Below are 19,884 nucleotides of genomic sequence, written 5' to 3' on the forward strand. Positions count from 1 at the left end.
AGAAACCCTACTATATTGGATGCTAGGACATGAGATGACCACTAAGGACAGCAGCAGCCAGCCTGAGCCTGCGACTGTGTATTGTTGGGAGAGCTGAAGAAGCAGGCCTGCCAAGGTGCTATGGAGCACTGAGAATCATGAATGGTGTCTCGGAAGTCAAGCAGTGAACTTTTTACACTGTTGAAGTTTGATTTTGCTTTCATTTGATGACAACTATGCCTTGGTTCTTCCTTCTTTGAGTCATAACGTTTGCAACTTATTTTTTATTTTACTGTTGCCCACTGTTGAGAGACTTTTGTCTTTTAAGGAGACATTGGACCTTTAAAGAAAACATGCATCTTTTAAAGTGTGAATTTTTTTTTAAAGATTGTGGGATCTTTAAAGTTATTTTATGTTCTATTTTGTGATATTAACTTGACATTCTGGGGGCAAACAAGAAAGGGAAAACTCATGCTTTAATAGTGGTGTGTGTGTGTGTGTGTGTGTGTGTGTGTGTGTGTGTGTGTGTGACGTTAACAAGGGGTAACTTGTGTTTTTATCAACTTCACACAAGCTAGAGTCATCTGAGAGGAAGAACCTCAATTGAGATTAGCATACAGGCAAACCTATGGAGCATTTTCTTGAGTACTGATTGATGTGGAGGATCACCCCCCACCTGGGCACTGTGGGTGATGCCATCCCTGAGCAGGTGGTCCCAGACAGAAAACCTACCAAGCCTGGAATAGCAAGCCAATGAGAAGCATTGCTTAGCTTCAGTTCCTACCTTCAGGTTTCTGCCTTGACTTTCTGACCAGACTTCCCTCATGATGGACCATAAACTTTAGGATGAAGTAAAAACTTTCTTCCCCAAGTTGCTTTTAGTTATAGAGTCTTATTACAGCAATAGAACTATGTAAGACACCCCCTATACCCATACTCCAGCTTATGACATCCCCAGCCATGGGCTTTTGACAAGGCTTACAGTATCCGACATAAATTCTCTCCCATGTAGAATCAAATCCAATCAGAAAGTGGTTGATTCCCCATAAAAAGCCATTCCAATATTGCACCTGTGGGAACATCTTTCATGGCCTGCTGGGTAATATAGCATGAAAAGTCCACTCTTGGGTGAGGTCATTGATGACCTTTCCAGTCGGCAGCCTGCATATCACTCTCTGGTACTATGAAAGAGCTAGACAGCAGGGAAGCAGTATCCAGGTGAGTTCCATTGTCATTTTTCTATGTCCTACAACTGAACTGTGTTGTGTCCAGCAATGCAGTCTTCCCATCTAGCTATGGAAGGTGGTCAAGAGCAATAGCAATAGCCTCTGTCGTTTTGGAGGCCTTTGGGGCCTCCCTCACCTCCTAGGATGATCTCCTACATCTGGCATCTAGATTTTCATCTAATAACCCATGCCTTCCCGGGGGCAGGGTACCTCTGTTTAAACTTTCCACCCATGTTCATTGCTGCTCTATTCACAATAGCTAGGAAATGGTTTCTCCCTAATTATGCATCATTAGGTGATGAATAGGTAATGAAAACAAGGTACATACCTACAAGGGAATATTAGCTGTAAAAAAAAAAGAAGTGAAATTATTAGATTCTTAGAAGAGTGATGGAAATGGAAGATTTTCTAGTAACTGAAGTCTCCTGGGCCCAAAAAGAAGAGTGCTTCACATTCTCACTGATATTTGGATCCTAGCTTTGAATTTTTAGATTTGTGTGTTTCATTTACAGTGTCTTTAGAGGTCAGGAAACTAGAAAGTGCCCATGGCGGGGGTAAGGGGAAGTGCGGAGAAACCTTTGGAAGGGAGAAGCCAGTAGCAAAGATAAAGGTGGGAAATTCTGGGGCTAAAGGTACAAGCAGAGATGAGAGCCGTTGGACGGGGGAGAGGTGGTAGGGAGTGAGCTGACCAAAACTACAAACATACGAAGAGAGTTATGAAAATACGTTACTTGGTGCACTAATTACAAGTAATGTGGAGGAACAAAAGAAAAAAAAACTTTTTTTCCATCCACTTTTAATGACTCTCTGAAACCTGGCCACAGATTTCAGAGGTGCCCCTGGTTTAACGTTGAGAATTCCTGCACTAGGCTGTGTCACTTGGGTCTGACTCAACATTTTAACTCCTAAGCTTGCATACTTGCTGAAGGAAGGGCCGTCCTCCTGCTTTTGCTTGTTCTCAGCGCAAGCTCATGGAATGACTGAGTGAGTGCTGAGGACAAGGCAGCCAGCAAAGTCAGTTCCAGCAGAGCGCCCTTCCCAGGCCAGTTCCAATAAAGATGCTGTTTTGGGTGAGGTCTTTGCATTCCACTGAAACCCACAGAGTGCCTCACACACAGCCAACCTAGAGTACATATTTCAGTGATGAAATGTCTCTTTTGGGAAAGACAGAAGCACCACCTCTAATTAAGCAGGTCTGGGGAAGCAGAGATGTGAGGCTTCCTCAAGCCAGTGAGTGTCCTTGTGTAGCCTTGCTTCTGCTTCTGTTTCCTGTTGTGTGGCAATAGAAGCCCCCATGAGAGAGCATAAGGTCCTATCCCCCAGCAGATTATTCTAGGCTCTCAAGAATACCAATCAACTGAGAGGTCATCCCTAAATGGAGAATGGTTCTAACGGTGCCTTTGTATAAGCCAGCACTCACTGACTTTAAAGAAAACACAGAGATGGTCAAAAGGAGATGAATTCACAATTCAGTGCTTTAAAACAAAAATCCCAACATATTAGCTGTGCAGAAGCCAACATGCATTTTTTGGTTGCAGATACTTTGGGTTAACAATGGATATTTTTGTAAGTGCAATAGAAGTGAATTTACTAGGGGGTGGTAAATAACACAGGGAAACAATATAAATTTAAGGGGGCTGTGAAACCTAGTCGTTTTACTGTGATTGCACAGTGTAATCAAGCTATCAACATTATGACAATCAAATAGTCAATGGGTTCTGGCCAACACACCTTACCTATAATGCTCACTGTCATTCTAATGCCAAACCAAAAAATGACTAATTATATATTCCCTGGGTCCCGATGCCTTGTAAGTAATGGGTAAGGTCTAGAGATGCTTTTTTGGCTCTGTCATCACCCTCTAATTATCCTTCTTAAGCTCTGTGGGTAGACACTTTCTCATAAGCTAGGCAAGGCAATAGAATGTAGATTCAATAATGGAAGAAAATTATGTCCCTTCTCCTTTATCTCCACAAAATTTCTGTCCTTTCTGAAAATGTAGGTTCTAGGAACCAAACTTGGTCCTCAGGAAGGGGCAGGATCTGAACTTAGTTGCTAGTCTAAGGTAGCTTTTGCTTCAGTAAAACTGTATTAAAGAAACCCATTATCAGGCAGGCCTGGCGGTACAGGCCTGAAATTCTTTTGACAGAGCAATTCCTATGTAACAGATTCCACTCCTGAGCTAGTGTGCTAGTTCAGATCTCAGCTGCTCGACATAACACAAGCTAACTTCTAACCCATACTGATCTATATGGTAAGAAGGGCTGGAAAAGCAGGGTACACTCCACAGAGCCACTCAGAGACCCAACCCCACAGAAGCGCTGCCATCTCCAGATGGCTTACAAGGTTACTCTGTGTGTAGCACTGTGTGTTATAGCTTAGAAATATTTCTCTGAATTTCCAGATCATCTGGCTAGCTTATTTCACATAAACTACTCAGCAACATTAATGAGCCAAGATATTAAATGGCATTTTCATTTTTGGTGTTTTTGTTGTTGTTGTTGTTTGTTTTGGTTTTTGAGACAGGGTTTCTGTGTGTAGCCTTGGCTGTCCTGGATCTCACTCTGTAGACCAGACTGGCATCGAACTCACAGAGATCCACCTGCCTCTGCCCCCGGAGTGAGTGCTGGGATTAAAGGTGTACAACATCACTGCTCAGCTTAAATGGCATGTTTTAGCAAAATACATTTCAAGAATAATTTCATTTTCTCTATAACTTTAAGACTACACATTGAAAAAACTTTAAAGAGAAGAGGTTCCAGATTAAAAAAAAAAAGTAAACATATCCTGTAAGACCATGGTGGATGGTGATTAAGCCAATTGCCCACAGGTTGGTTTTTTAGGGGAGCATTAACTGTGAGCTTCCATGCTTTGGGGCCTCAGAAAAGGACTGAAGACAGTTTTGTCATAGAGCATATACCACAAATCAAAAATGTGAATTTTCTAAAAATGAGGTCAAGTGGAAAAATAAAAATAGAACAAGGCCAAAGGGAAAGCTGTCTGCCTCTAGTCCCTTAGTCAGTAACTCCCAAACTGGAAACAAATGTCTAAATATTCAGCAAATGCTAGTTCTCTGTAAACATTTTATTGATTTTCAAAGTGATTGAAGTTGAGACACTTGCTGGCAGTTAAATAGGACCTAAATCTTTCCGTGCATGTCTATCAAGGAGATCTGATGACTTCAAACTTCAGTATCCTTGACAGCATCTCACAGTCACTAAAACAGTGAGCTGAGCATGCTGCTTCTATTATCTAGCATCTTTGTTACATGATGACAGAGGACAATTTGTCATGCTGGCAGACAAATGAAAGTCTACACCTCTTGACCTTTTTGTTTTTAATAAGTAGAATAAAATTATAGCTGGCTTGTGTGAAATCTTTATGATTTTATTTTAATCATAGTTTTAATTTACATATTTAAAATCTTAACACTTAACTTACATAATTTTATTTTCTTTTTTGGCCAATACATGTAAAGAAGGTTGAAACACAACTTCCCATATATAGTTCTATTCCAAAGGGTGGGGAAACACTTTGGAAAAAAACAATCAGCAGCCAGTTCTGTGTCATATAACTTTTTTGTTAATATCTGAGCCCCGATAAAGAACTCCAGCCTTCAGATTCACCATCCATACATTGTTCGAGAAATCATTCTTCTGTTTGTGAGTATTGTCAAAAAGATACCAAAAAAATCACTTGCAGGTATTTGGGGACCAGGGAAATCCCTCGACTAGAACTACCCAGGAGGCACAGCTCTTGTTTGTTTTTCCTGGGGACAGAGTTCCTTTATGGCATCTTGCTTCCTATCACATTGATAGTACGAGGCTGACTGAACATTTGTTCCTTGCTTCCAACCTGCTTCTAGTCATTCTCCAATCAAACAACCCCAAGTAGAAATATGACAGGGTTAGAATTACTGGAGTCACGAATGCTTTTCCCCGCTCAACGGTTTTCGTTTGGATGCCATACTGTGATGGTGATTGTCACTGTGTTCCCTACAACAATGCAATTATAGTAAGCATTTGGCCTGGTAGTTATTCACTCATGAGGCCTTGCTGTAATCATGACAAAGGCAATGGTGACAGCATCTGTTAGCAGAAAAAAATGGTGTGTTAACTCACCTGGTAGTCAATAGTAGGGCTGTTTCTTTGAGTCCTGTATATACTGCTAACATCTATCCCCAAGGGGGAGAAGGCCTTCTTACTCTCTTGAGTCACAGCTCACCAATGAAGCCCTGTTAAGATTTACTACACAGATAGTCTTGCCTGTCTGTGTCTTCTCTAACCTTCCTGCTAGTCTTCTAGTTTGGGCCACGGTCATCTCCCATCCAGATTATTTAACCTGTTACCTCTCCAGCTCTTTCAGGCTCCGTCTTTAATCAATAATCACCCAGAAAAGCTACCTTTCAAAAAACGCTGTGGTCATATGGCTCCCATAATGAAAACCTCAATGGCATTCCTTGTCCCCAGGGTGAAGAGCAACTGCTCACATGGTTTCTGAAGCTCTTGATAATCTGAATACTGCTCGAATTGGACCTCTTTCCCCTCATGTCCCATAGTCCATCCCTGATGCTACTCCTGCTTTCTCTTCATTCCCTGACCCAATTACATGGTCCTCACCTCTGATGTTTACATTTCTTGTTTCTTCTACTCATTCTCTCCCCTACAACTTGGCTATAGCATCAAATAAAATAAGCCCCATTCCACAGCCTGGGGTAGGTGCTTCTCCCAGCAATGCTAAAGCAGCCCACGAGTTGCTATCACTATAGCACACTTCTCCCTGTGTTGTAATTTACTTGTCAGCACCAACCTCTGATGGGGGTTGCATGGTGAAAAGGAAAATGTATTGAGTGAAAGAAAGCCTCCCCAAGATATGGATAAAATATAGATGAATACCTTGACCTGAGCATCCAGCAACAAGTTACAGAAATTCACCCAGCAACAGTAGCTATGAAAGAAAGGTAGCATGACTCAGGGGGATCAGTGATGAGGGCTTGGTCTTGCTTCTGCCTTCTGACCCATCATTCAATCTTAGAGAAGGTATTTAGTCTTCCTGGATCTTAGTTGCTTTGTTTTGTTTTGTGCTGTAATTGCAGATAGGACTTCTTCCACTGTCACCATTTTAAATGAGGTTGAATTAAAAATAGTACATAATAAAGCTCTTGGCACAGTGCCTGGGACACCCATGAGACAACTCAGGAGTTTCCCTTCCCTTCCAAAACCTAAGATACATGGAAGGAGGGTGTGAGAGAGGATTGAACAGCTATACTAAGATTCAGAAGGTGGTGCTGGATATGGAGCAGAGACTAGGCTAAGAACCACTTTTAGCTAAGGAGGAATCAAGGGACCTAGTCCCCAAAATTGATCCACCCTGCAGACTGGAGCTCATGGGTCTGTTGGGGGTGGGGGTGGGGAATGGTAATGTTCTCCAGGACATGGTTAACCACTGCAGTGCCTGAACTCCAAGACACTTGCGGGCGGGTAGAAAGGCTGCTATGATGGTGTGTGAAAGGCTCTGAGGTGGTGGTAGAGGACACTTTAATGGTCAGGTAATCACCTGAGGATACTGTTTGGAATACAATTCTGATTCAAATCCCTGGGGAGGGCTTGCAAGACTGCATTTCCAACAAGATCCCAGGTAATGTCTAAGCCAGAGCTCCATGTAACACACTTTGAATAGCAAAAATGTAGAGCATAGCCACTTACCCCCACTGTTAATGATCCGATAAATGTTAGCTTCCTAATAGTATTGTGTACATTGAAGAAACACTGTGATAAACCACCTGGGTTTGGGTTGAAGCACTCACCAGAAAGTTATCTTGAAGTCATGATAAGTCATCTTAAATTCTTTTTCCAGTGGGGGAACCTTTGACTTTAGGGACTTTTGTATATTTATCAGGATGGAGAAGGGTTTGTAGAAGAAAAGGAGGAGGAGGAGGAGGAGGAGGAGGAGGAGGAGGAGGAGGAGGAGGAGGAGGAGAAGAATGGCTCTGCATAGGAGGAGAATGGAGCTGGGGGAGGGGGGCACTAAGAAGTCATATTGGAGAAATGGTCATGTGATATTTCAAGTCACTTGCTTGGTAATATGCTCATCTCCTTTTATCCCTTCCCAGGAGTCCTTGGGCATGCTCACCAATGCTTTGGTACATGTAATTCATTTCTTTGTTCTCTGCAAGGGGTGTGGGATTGAAGAGCAGCATCACACTGCCTTGAAGGCCTCTGCTAGCTTCTCTTCAGCAGCTGCTGCTGGTGGGTAGGCAGGAGTCGTGGGTGGGACTCCATTTCTATTGTTGAGCAATATGACTCTACTGCTACCCAAATCAGCAATTAAAGCAAAGCGCAATAATGGGTTGGCAACACCACAGGGAAAGACAGTGACAAGGGAGACAAGAGAAGACGACGCTTGGAGAAGGTAACGAGTGGCTGGAGCACCCCCATAGAAGAGAGGGAGTTACGAGGTCAAACTGTATCAGCCACATCTAGGCTTGCAGTAGTTCCTAACCATAGCACAGGGAACTAGCACCAGCTTTACAACAGTTTTAACCTGGGATCCACAAAAGGGCTTTAAGAGGTAGTGTACTGCTTTGTTTTTGTTACCTTGAAACAAACTAGAGTTGCTTGGGAAGAGGCAACCTCAACCCAGGAATTGCCACCATCAGACTGGCCTCTGGGCATGTCTCTGCGGCACTTTCTTGGTTGCTAATTGATGTAGGAGGGCCCAGCCATTTGTGGGCAGGTAGTCCAGGGCTAGATAAGAAAAGTAGCTGAGTAAACTGTGGAAAGCAATCCAATAAGCTGCAGTCCTCCTTAGTTCCCGATTTGGCTCCTGACTCCAGGATCCCATGTGAGTTCCTGATCTGAACTCTCAGCCATGAACTGTTACCAGGGAGCTGCAAGATGAAATAAATCTTTTTCTCCCTGTCCTGGTTAGGTTTGTGCCAGCAAGGTAGAGTTATCCGAGAAGAAGGAACCTCAATTGAGAAATGCCTCCATTAGATTGGTCTGCAAGCAAGCCTGTGGGGCGAAGATATTGCCAGAATTATGTCATAAGTACACCAGTGTCTTCTTTCTGAATAAGTTGTTACCCAGGGTCATCTGCCCACCTGAAAGAATTATGCTTTTCCTGGTAAGAGCACAGGAGACTTAATAGCAGACCAGGACTTAATGGTAGCTGTGGCCCTGTGATGTCCCCTTGACCTACCCATCAAAGGTGTGTTCTTTGGGGATGGGCCTAATGACTGGTCAATACTGGTGGACAAACATTTACATCCTAGCATCATATATTTTGCTTATCTCTAACAGGCCCAGGTAGCATACTGCTTCCATTTGTGGTATTTTTGGAGACAGCACCTCTTTAGGTAAATTCTACATGGCAAGATTTAATTTCTCATAAGCAAGTCTACTAACTTACTATTAGTAACGTCAATTCTATTGCCTCGAGTTTCTTCGGCATCAACCTGGGCTGCCATGTAGCCAGAGTTGTGTCAAGTGCCTGCTGGAAAGGAGTCACCATTCTCATAATATACCCTTCATATAGGCCTTTTCCAGAGCCAGTTAGAGTGTTCCCAGGCCTTTCTGGAAAGAAAAATGTCACCTTTCAAGACACAAGTACTGGTGTAGTTGGAACACCCTTTCCTTTGGTTGAGCTTGGGTGGTAGATACCACCATATATTCATACTGCTTGCTGGAGAGATCATAAGCTAACTACATTGAAGGGTCACAAAACCCTGCAGGGAGTGATAATGGGAAATAGAAAATCATGCCAGTGTCTCAACAAAGTAATCCGGCTAGGCATGCAGCTCATGTGTTTTAGGGGTCACATAAATAATGTCAAGTTAACAAATAGATTTGCATTATACTTGCAAAACAGTGTCTTTCAAAGGAAAAGATGTGATTGGGATTTAAAAAATGGAATTACTAAATATTTACCTTCATGGGAATAATTTGTAAATTCATGAACGTGGCCTATATAAAGCCCTCAACATTAACCTTTAGCAGATTGCCTATGGGCAAGAGCTGCCCACTCTGCTCTTAATGAGCAATTAGGAAGCATTGTATACAGTTAGAGACATTCAGGAACTGTGGTTCTGAATTTTTTAAATCAGCAATTAGTCATCTGCTGGATATTTAATTCAAGAATCATATTCAGAGTGCTCTCCCAGACCAGACTGATTAAGTAGCTAATTATAGCACTGGCTATTGTGGTCTCCAAGTGTAGAGATGCTCACCTCACAATAGTTAGAGGTGGCTATATTTGGTAGAGCTTAGCTATTACTGTGACACAGGGACAGCTCAATGAGGTTGTACTCATTCTTGTTTGCAGTGAGAGGAATGAGAAGCATGCTTGCATAAGCCCATTCCCAGTAAAAAATGAACATAGTATCAGCTGCGATGAATCAGATTTTCCTTAGGAAAAGTGAGTCAACGCATGGGCAGACTTTTCTGAGAAACTCTGGGGTGGGGCATAAAGCTGGCCCCGTGGAAGGCTGTAAATTGGTTCTCACCTGCAGTCAACTGAATGAAAGGTAAATCTATATTCCACCCTCTCAGAGGCCCTCTCAGAGACCCCCCCAAACTAAAACCTGAAACATAGTTTTCCTTTGCTTCTTCAAGAACTACAACCACACATAATTCTTCTCTTTTAAAAGCATTCGCCCCAAAGCCTACTAACTTCCTTGATAAAATAGACTGAGGACAGACACATTTTTTAAATCCTTTAGTCCTTGAGACAGGGTCTTGTCTCTGTTTCGTATTGCTGCGATAAACACCATGACCAAAAGCAACTGAAGCGGAAAAGAGTCTATTTCAGTTTACCATAGCATCAGCCAGACTGACTGTTTTGTTTCAGTGACAGGCGGCCTCGTCCAGAAAAGAAAAATAAACAAACACAAATTGTGTAACTTAACAAGACTTTTTGTATTTGTTACATAGATTTTAATAAAGATTTTCTTCTAAAGCAGATACTAGAAATAGATTAAATTTTATTCAGTTTTTCCTAAGTAGTCAAGGATAATAAATGAGAGGACACAAATGCTTTATGTTAATCAAAATCCAATATTTTAAAAGCATTTTAAAATGAATACATAAAAATCCAAATATGATTGCTTTGGGAGATTTTCCTGATGTATGGAGGCTATCAAGCATTAGTTTGGTGATATATAACTATAGAAATAAACCAAAATATCTCTAAATGTTTTCAGATTATTGCTGTGTATTTATTTTCTAGGAATACTATGTGGGATTTTTTTCTTTTTATTATTATTATTATTATTATTATTATTATTATTATTATTAATTCATTAGGGAACAGGCTTGTTTCACATGTAATTCCCCTCTCCCTCTCCCTCCCCTCACCCCCATTCCTTCTCCCCCACCTCCAACCTACCCCCCACCCCATCCACCCACCACTCCCCAGGCAGGGTAGGGCCCCCAACCGGGGCTCCACCAAGTCCACCAAATCTTCCTGTGCTGGGCCTAGGTCCCTCCCCATGTGTCCAGAGACAGAGTGCATCCCTTCAAGTGGGATGGGCTCTCAAAGTCCCCCACACACACCAGGGCAAAAAGCCAGTCCACCTCTGGAGGCTCCCAGGAGTGCAGGGGCCTCCCCACTGGCATCCATGATCAGGGGGCTGGATCAGTCCCGTACTGGCCTCCCAAAGAGCGTCTGGGTCGATATGCTTTCCCTTTTTCAGGCCAACTCTATGTGGGATTTTTAATGAGACTGTGATACACAAAAATTTATAGATGTGCATATGGTTTTCAAAGAGCTTTATGTTAAATTTCCTTTTTATGAAGGGGTTACAGGAGATGCTAACTTCTCTAAGCACTAACTGACAGATCTAGGTGAGATGTTTCTATTGTTCTGTATGCAGTACACAAAGGAACTATGCTGTCAGGCCTTACCACCAAGAGGGAAAACTGATAGCCTAGATTTAAAGGGTGATTAAATTATTAAAATATCTTTGTTTAAATGCTCAGAAAATTTCTACATTTTTTTCTGTGCAAACAAAATATAATTTAAGAGATTAAAAATGAAGAGACTGGTCCTATATGCGGGCAAATTTTTGCATGGTCTCTGAGGTTTGTTTCATATAATATATATTCCATGTAAGAATATATGTTTTTATATCATATATTATATGTTGTTTTTATTTAACATCATATATTTCTATATAACACATATTGGCATAAAATATATTATTGCATATTATATATGTATACTATTATATATTATACGTATAATGTATTTATAGATTATTACATACATAAGGTTGGTATTAAAATGGGCTAAATTAGCTATTGGGACCATAAAATTGCTTTTCAACATTAATCCACTGCTGATAGATAATACATTTTTCATAAAGAATTCTGTATACTAGATATTTTAATATTTAACTTCATATATACACACACACACACATATATATATATCATAAAATTTTTAAGATTAAACCAGTATTGCTCTCAAAAAGGCAAAGTTACAATTAGGGTTTCTATGTTCATTGGGTCATTACATCATACTACATGCTCATTTGTTATGGAAATAATATAATACTATTAAATATGTTTCTGGCAATTTAAACATGAATTATTAAAGTTTTTGTTCATTTTATTTTTATTTTTAAGTTGTTTATTAGAATATATTATATATTATAACAGGTTTCATCACAACATTTTCATGCCTGGATATAACGAATTTTTATCATATTCATTCTCCATTGCCTTTTCTTGTCCCCTTCTTACTCTTGGCGATTTTCTTCTTCCCAATTACTCCCCTGAATACTTTCATGTCCTTTGGGTTTTGTTATCCAATGAATTAAATTTCGGTTGTCTACAGAAGAATGGGTGAGGGGCCATTGCACCTTGCCAATGTCCACAGCACTGAGGAAAATGTCTGTCCCTCTTTCAGCAACTGTTAACTGCCTACTGGTGCTTCATGACTCTCTCCACTATCCATGAGGAGATATTGAGCAACACATTTTGTGCAGGTCATATGTATATAATAATAGTTGCTGTGAGTTCAAGAATACATTTACCGTCTCATGTTTGGAAAACAAGATTAATGCTCTATTCCTTCTTCCAGCTCTTATATTTTTTCCACTTCCTATCCCATGTTACTTGGAAGAAGGTGATATTGCTGTCCCACTAGGGCCTAGCCTTCTAAATAACGTATTCTTAGTGCTTTGACCTGTTATGACTCCCACTGTAGTAACTGATGCCCCCTGTAAAAAGAAGCTTCTGTGACCAAGAAGACAGTGGCGTTAATTCATGGGCATTCACATGAATGGTTAGAAGGCAATTTGACAGGCACATCACATCCACTTAGCTAAACAACAGCAGTAGCTTCTACATTCATGCGTATGACTCCCTGTGCCATGGGCTTTTAACTGGTTTATAGTATGAGTTCTCTCCTGTAGAGCCTGCCCCAGATCCAGTAAGAAAGCTGTTGATAACCCCTTAACAGACTTGTCATTATTGCACCATTGGACACATCTTGTCTGGAAGGTCCATCATATATTATTCAGGGTCACAGCTGAGCAAGGCAGTTGACAACAGTTTTCTAGAAGCCTGCGTAATACTTTTTGGCACTAAAGAGGCTAGACAGGAAGCAACCTTTAAGCTCAGTTCCAGCTTGATTTCTCAATGTACTGAAACCGAAGCACATGTGTCTTCAGCAATTGGGTCTTACCATCTAGTTCTGCTGGGTGACCAATAGCAGTGGAATTAATCTGTATTGCTTTCGGGGCTTCAGGAACCTCTCCAAACAACAACTCAGAGGAAGGTTGTCTACCCCAGTGCTGGAGTTTTTTTTAAGTTTACTTTTTATGATTCTCATGTTTTTATGACGATCAACACACATAATTCTTTTTATGACAAAAATATCCATGTTGTGCTGGGAAGATAGGTCAGTGGGCTAAGGCGCTTGTCGCTCATCCTGATAGCCTGAGTTTGACCTCTGGGCTCACATGGGGGAAGGTGAGAACAACTCCTGCAAGTCGCCCTCTGACCTCCACATGCCCACTGAGCACATGTACCATATCCTCCCCACAACACACACACACACAAACCAATCAATGCCATTAAAATGTTTAAATCTATGTTGTCAAATGATATTAGGTTAAAAAACCAACAGAGAAAAAACTTTGATTTGGGGCTGGAGAGATGGCTCAGTGGTTAAGAGCACTGACTGCTCTTCCAGAGGTCCTGAGTTCAATTCCCAGCAACCATATGGTGGCTCACAACCATCCGTTATAAGATCTGGTGCCCTCTTCTGGTGTGCAGATATACATGGAAGCAGAATGTTGTATACATAATAAATAAATAAAATCTTTAAAAAAATACTTTGATTTTCCCACATCCTAAAAATGCTACATTTTAAATAAATATGCATCTCTACATCTATGTCTTGTCTAAAGTATTATATGAGGCTACACATTCAATTTTGAGCTTCTGAAAATTTCATGATGGAATGATATTTGAGTTATAGTTAAAATTCTTGGAGCAAGGAAGATGGCTCAGTCTGTAAAGTGCTTGCCATACACACAGGAAGACCTGAACTCATACACCCAGCACAATATCAGAAGCTGGGTCTGGTGACATGCATCTGTAATCACAGCACAGAGGAAGTGGGGATGGAAGGATCCCTAAGGCTCACTGCCTAGCCAATCAGTAAGTTCCAGGCTCAGTGAGAAACCCTGTCTTAAAAACACAAAGGGGACAGCAGTTGAGGAAGATCCCTGATGTCAAACTCTGGCCTCCACACACACACACATACAGAAACATGTATGTGCCCCCACACACACACACGCACACGCACACGCACACGCACACGCACACGTCTCCATACAGTTGAATATGTACACATACATTATTAAAATCAAACATTCTAACTCTGTTTTATCTTTTACTTATCCCAAAGTCAAACAAAAAAATAGATGATTTAATGGAATATATATATGACACATATATTAGAATATACACTCCTGGGATAACATTATCTTGTAGCAATGTGAGGATTATACTAAAAGATATACATTACTTATAAAAAGAATACACAGTTATAAGATGCTTATAAAAATAAATCTTATAAGATTTGTATGTTGCTTATAGCCAACATATTTTTATAATGTTTATAGTCAAAGATACTGAATTTTCCTAGAACATTGATATAATTGTCATAATATTTGCAAAAGGGCTAGCTTGAAAATATAATAATTTAATATTTTATGTACCCTGTTAACTTTGTCAGGGTTTTAACAGAATCAAAGCTCAGTGAAATATCATTTGGGATAAAATATCTTTAAAAGTATTTTATATCTCTTGTTAAAAAAAGGGCTATCACATATGAAAGATGCACATAAATTCCTGGTAATATGTCCATTTGTGATCACTGAAATAATTTTCAAAAACTTTTAGTAGGAGTGCTAGGTAGCTAGTTAGAAATTAGTAGGCTTGAAGGTCATTGGGGATGGGCTTCTCCCTCATAAGCCCTTTTAGGTCCACCCCCCTGCTCCCTGGTAATACTTATTATAAGAATAGAGAAGGTATCACATTTGTCCCTCCTTAATAATTACCATACTACAGTGTTGCAAGTGACTTTTAAAAAATAAATCTTGAGCTAGGGGTATGGCTCCATGAGTAAAAACAGTAGCCATACAAGCATGATGACCAGAATTCTCCAAAACCCTTATTTGTTGTTGTTGTTTTTAACTCTTTGCTCTTTACTCTTTTTTTTTTTGTGTGTGTGGGGGGTGCTGTAAACCCAGCTCCCAAGACAATCAAACAGAGGCTTATTCTTTCTTAAAAATGCCCGGCCTTAGCTTTACTTTTTCTAGCCAGCTTTTCTTAAAGTATCCCTTCTACATTTTGCCTCTGGACTTTTATCTTTCTCTATTCTATATACCTTTCTTATCTTCTTACTCTGTGGCTTGCTGGGTGGCCGGGTGGCTGGCTCCTGATATCCTCCTTCTCCTTCTCCTTCTCCTCCTTCTCCTTCTCCTCCTCCTCCTCCTTCTCCTCCTCCTCCTTCTCTTCCTCCTTCTCCTTCTCTCACTCCTCAATCTTCTCTTCCCAGATCTCCCCTCCTATTTATTCTCTCTGCCTGCTAGTCCCACCTATCTTTTCTCCTATTGGCTGTTCAGCTCTTTATTAGACCAATCAGGTATTTTAGACAAACAAAGTAACAGCCTCACAGAGTTAAACAAATGCATCATAAAAGAATGCAACACATCTTTGCATCATTAAGCAAATGTTCCACAGCATAAACAAATATAACCCATCTTAAAATAATATTCCACCACACATATACATACATACATATGTACACACACACACACACACACACACACACACACACACACGCACACACACACACACCAGATGCAATGGTATATACCTCTAATCCCAGCACTTCTGTAGTGAAATAAGAGGTGGGGACTGGAGAATGCAGAGAAGATGGCTAGCCAGCAAACCTAGAGTAAGCAATACAGTGGTACTACAGTAGCCTCAGGCTATTGAAGCTTAGGACTCCACCTCCTGTTTCCCTGGAAAATATCAGCTTGGTTTTCCTTTCCTAGAAGAGGCTACCTAGATCAGGGATCAGAAGCCTCCTCAGAAGATATACATTGTAAGGATGATGACAGTCACCAAGTACCAGAGGTGTGTTTCATGGAATCAGATGCGTTTTATGAAAACTGCCTTGAAAAGGCAAAAGGATTTCCTATCCTCTGAGTCACTGGAGAAACTTGTGTTCTGTTGTTTTCAAATTTTAGATAAATACAAATCTGGTAGAGTATCTGAATCTCAGTCCATCCCACATGCACAAACATGCACACATGCATATACACATACATGCATGAGCATTCGAGTGCTTGTACATGTGCAAACACCTACTTTCCCTGGGAGAATTCTAGCAATCAGAAAGTTGCTTGTTGCTGAGCGACCATGAAAAGTGTTTCTTTTTTCAGATAATATGGAAAAATTCAACAGAAACAAGGTGAGAGTAGAGGTCTAGAATTATTAGCTCAAAAGGAACAGAGTCAAAGTCATGTTAATCAGGGGATATACCTTTACATAGATGAGACAAGCCTACTTTGGTAGAAATGTATCCCCTCACATTTGGCTGTCTTTAAGTCTTTTCTATTTTTGATTTAATATCTATTTTGTGAGATAAAAGAATAGCAACACTTGCTTGTTTTCTAGTTTATTCTGTGTTGAATAACTTTTTCTGTCCTTTCACTGTTGTGTCTGTTTTTATGAGGTGTGTTTCATGGAGGCAACAATAGATGAATCTTCTGTTTTTAACACAATTTGTTGATTTGTATATCTTAACTAGGATTTATATTTAATTAAGAGTTATTATTAAACAATATTATTCTTTGTTAACTCCTGCTATTGTTGATTCTGTAGTTTGATGTTCTGTTCCTCTTTTACTGAACTGCTATTCTAGCATGGTGTGTTCTTTCCTTAGCCTCATGGACATGTTTATCTTTCTCTTCAGTCTAAACGATTCCTTCAGGTATCTATTGTAAAACCGGTTTGGCAGTCATGAATTCTGTTATCCTGTTTTTACTATGGGAAGTTTTTATTTCTCCTTAAATTATGATAGATAGGTTTGCTGGGTATAATAGTCTGAGTAAGCAGTTGTATTTCAAAACTTGGCAAGAATATTTCCAAGTCCTTTTGTCCTTAGTTTTCATGCCACACAGATGTTTTAAATGTTAACAAAAATAAACAAAAATCCTTGAAAATATATTATCAGAAGGAATGAAAGTAAGCATCAAACATATAGCTCTGGTGAAGCTTAGTCAACTTCTTCCATGCATGATGTGTCGTCATCTCCTTCCAGGGGTGGCATTTCTTCAGTTACAGCAGCACTGGTATCATCCACAGTAGGATCATCCTCGTCAATACCTAGACCAAGCTTGATCATCCTGTAGATCCTGTTAACATGTGTCTGGGGATCTTCCAGACTGAAACCAGAAAACAGGAGTGCAGTTTCATACAGTAAGATCACCAGATCCTTCACAGACTTGTCATTCTTGTCAGCCTCTGTCTTTTGTCGTAGGGTTTCAATAATGGAGTGGTCAGGGTTTATCTCCAGGTGTTTCTTTGCTGCCATATAACCCATCATTGAGTTGTCTCTGAGAGCTTGAGCTTTCATGATTCTCTCCATGTTTGCTGTCCACCCATATGTGCTTGTGACAATACAGCCAGGGGATGTCACCAATCGGTTTGATACAACCACCTTCTCAACATTTTTCTCCAAAATACCTTTCATAATCTTGCAGAGATTTTCAAATTTGGTCTTTTTCTCTTCCTGTTTCTTTTTCTCCTCTTCATCTTCTGGAAGTTCCAGTCCTTCTTTGGTAACAGACACCAAGGTCTTGCCCTCAAACTCCTTCAGCTGTTGCACACAGTACTCATCAATGGGCTCAATCATATAGATTACTTCAAAGCCATGCTTTTGGAGATGCTCCACAAAGGCTGAGTTAGCAACTTGGTCCTTGGTCTCACCTGTGATGAAGTAGATGTTCTTCTGGTTTTCCTTCATTTTGCAATAGTCCTTGAGAGAAACCATCTCATCTCCAGAAGCAGATGTGTAGTATCACAACAGTTCTGAAAGCTTCTTCAGATTTTGAGAGTCTTCATGAATTCCAAGCTTGATATTTTTGAGAACTACTCATAAAACTTTTTGTAGTTCTCTTTGTCTTCTGCCATTTCAGTAAATAGTTCTTTCTGATAACTTTCAAAATTTTGCTTTGCTGCAACATTTCATGAGAAATATTTAGAGGAAGATCCTCAGAATCCACCACTCCTCTAATGAAATTTAGATACTCAGGCATTAACTCCTCACAGTTATCCATGATGAAAACTCTGTGCAATACGACTTGATGTTGTTCTTTTTCTTTCTGTTTTCAAACAGATCAAATGGAGCATGTCTTGGGACAAAGAGAAGGGCCCAGAATTCCAATTGTCCTTAAACAGAAAAATGCTTCACTGCCAAATGTTCTTCCCAATCGTTGGTTAAGTTCTTGTAGAACTCTCCATATTCTTCATTAGTAATGTCATCAGGATTCCTGGTCCAAATAGGCTTTGTCTTGTTGAGCTCTTCTTGGTCAATGTACTTCACCTTTTTCTTCTTCTTCTTCTTCTTCTTCTTCTTCTTCTTCTTCTTCTTCTTCTTCTTCTTCTTCTTCTTCTTCTTCTTCCTCCTCCTCCTCCTCCTCCTCCTCCTCCTCCTCTTTTTCTTCTTGTCGCCATCCTTCTTTTCCTCCTCTTCTTCATCAGAACCCATATCTTCTATTTCTGGCTTGTCATCGGAGTCCATCTCTTCCTCTTTATCTTGTTTTTCTTCAGCTTCATCATCACTGACTTCCTTATCGAGTTCCTTCTCCACGAAGAGAGTAATGGGATAGCCAATAAACTGAGAATGTTTTCTTCACAATCTCCTTTATTCTCCTTTCCTCCAAATACTCTGTTCTTCTTTCAGGTGTAAGATAAGCTTTGTTCCACGACCCATTGGTTCACCTGTGTCAGTCCTCACTGTGAAGGAGCCCCTGGCTGAGGACTCCCAGGTGTACTGCTCATCATCGTTATGTTTGGTGATCACAGTCACTTTCTCGGCAACCAAATATGCAGAGTAAAACCCAACACCAAACTGGCCAATCATAGAGATGTCTGCACCAGCCCGCAAAGCCTCAAGAAGGCTTTGGTGCCAGACTTGGCAATAGTACCAAGGTTATTGATCAAGTCGGCCTTGGTCATTCCAATTCCAGTATCCATGATAGTAAGGGATCGATCTTGTTTGTTGGGAATAAGATTAATGTGCATCTCCTTCCCAGAGTCTAGCTTACTAGGGTCTGTCAGACTCTCGTACCTGATCTTATCCAGAGCATCTGATGAATTGAAGGTTTATTCTTAACTTTTATTTGTTTGTTTTGTTTTTGGAGACAGGGTTTCTCTGAATTGCTTTGGACCCTGTCCTGGAACTTGCCCTGTAGACCAAGCTGGCCTTGAACTCACAGAGATCTGCCTGCCTCTGTCTCCCGAGTGCTGTGATGAAAGGCGTGCACCACCTGGCATGAAGGTTTTATTTTTTTTCCTTTAAAATTGTGTGTGTGTGCTAAACACTGAATTGAGCTCTGGAACTCAATTGCAGAGAGGGAGGAGTGAAGAGCAAAGAGGTCAAGACCGGGCTGGTGAAACCCACAGAAACAGCTGACCTGAACAAGGAGGAGTGCATGGACCTTTGACTGATATCTGGGAGGCCAGCACGGGACTGATCCAGACCCCTGAACGTGGATGTCAATGAGGAGGCCTCGGCACTCTATGGGGTCTCTGGTAGTAGATCAGTATTTATCCCTGGCATAAGAAAGGGCTTTGGGAGCCCATTCCACATGTAAGGATGCTCTCTCAGCCTAGACACATAGGGGGGAGAGCTTAGGCCCTACCCAGGATGATATGACAGACTTTGGGGGTCCCCCATGGAGGGCCTTACCCTCCCTGGGGAGAAGAGGGGGGATGAGATGGGGGTTGGTGGAGGTGGGGGAGATGGGAAGGGAAAGAGAGAGGGAGAAGGGATTGACATATGAAGCAGGCTTGTTTCTAATTTGAACTAATAAAAAAATAGTGTGTGTGTGTGTGTGTGTGTGTGTGTGTGTGTGTGTGTGTGTGTGTGC

General features: G+C 40.8%; 1 pseudogene; it reads right to left on the bottom strand.

Moving 5' to 3' along the window:
* Nucleotides 1-16,889: 16,889 nt before the first annotated feature.
* LOC100760605 lies at nucleotides 16,890-19,117 on the bottom strand (annotated as a pseudogene).
* Between the last annotated feature and the right edge of the window lie 767 nt (nucleotides 19,118-19,884).

This window comes from Cricetulus griseus, chromosome 3 (assembly GCF_003668045.3).
Source record: "Cricetulus griseus strain 17A/GY chromosome 3, alternate assembly CriGri-PICRH-1.0, whole genome shotgun sequence".
NCBI classification, from domain to species: domain Eukaryota; kingdom Metazoa; phylum Chordata; class Mammalia; order Rodentia; family Cricetidae; genus Cricetulus; species Cricetulus griseus.